Source organism: Athene cunicularia (assembly GCF_003259725.1).
Source record: "Athene cunicularia isolate RWA chromosome 10 unlocalized genomic scaffold, athCun1 chr10_part1, whole genome shotgun sequence".
In the NCBI taxonomy this organism is placed as follows: Eukaryota; Metazoa; Chordata; class Aves; order Strigiformes; family Strigidae; genus Athene; species Athene cunicularia.
Genome location: NW_020799112.1, coordinates 9,855,871 through 9,856,744, shown reverse-complemented (window position 1 = coordinate 9,856,744; position 874 = coordinate 9,855,871).

Sequence of the window (874 nt, the reverse complement as noted above, 5' to 3'; positions counted from 1 at the left end):
AACCCCGCGGGCTGCCGAGAGGGCCGGCTGAGGAGAGCGGTTCGCGGCAGCGGGCCCGGCGCATGCGCCGCAGCTCCCTGGCGGCGGTTTTGGCGCCAAAACCCCCTGGGCGAGGGGCGGGGCCGTGGTGCTGAGGCGTTCTCAGAGGTGGGCGCTGGTTTCCTCCGCTGCTCTTCGGGTGGGCTTTAGCGTCAGCTCTTCAGGCAGAAGTTACTGCGGATGAGTTTTATTAGAAGCATTTAAGGTTGCTAGGCCCCACGGTGAAACAGTCCCAGGAGCAGTATTGAAAATAGTGTAGTGGAGCCCTTTCTTACTTCCCTACCTCTGAGGAAGGCACTTCCAGGACAGGTAGTGATCCCAAGCTTTTTCTCCATACAAATGCCGGCTAGAGCTTTCTGGTAGTTTAAAACTAAACAGTTTGCAATTGTCTAGGCTGTAATAAATACACCAAGCTCTCTAAGATTTGGCAGCTGTGTGTTTAAAATGCCATTTAAGGACTTGTACTGCAGGCTGCAGGAACAGAAGAGAGGCTCCAGGCTACCCTCTCCAATGCTGTTGCATCTGAAAAATTCTATTGCCATATTTTTACAGGTCCATAGAAGTGTTTCTGACAAATTATAGGCTCTTCATTTAAGCAAAATGTGAGAAATTCATGTCAACTACTAATACATTAAGGGAACTGGTTTTCCTTTATTTGTTTATAAATTTCATAATGTTTCTGGTAATGTATTCTTTCTAATATGACAAATCAATTGCAGTTACTTTCCAGTTAAATTATTATCCTTTAGTCAAAATTATCTTAGCAATTTATCAATGTTTAGAATGTGTATTTCTAAATGCAGCAGCATGTTCTATAGTCAAGGATACATTAATA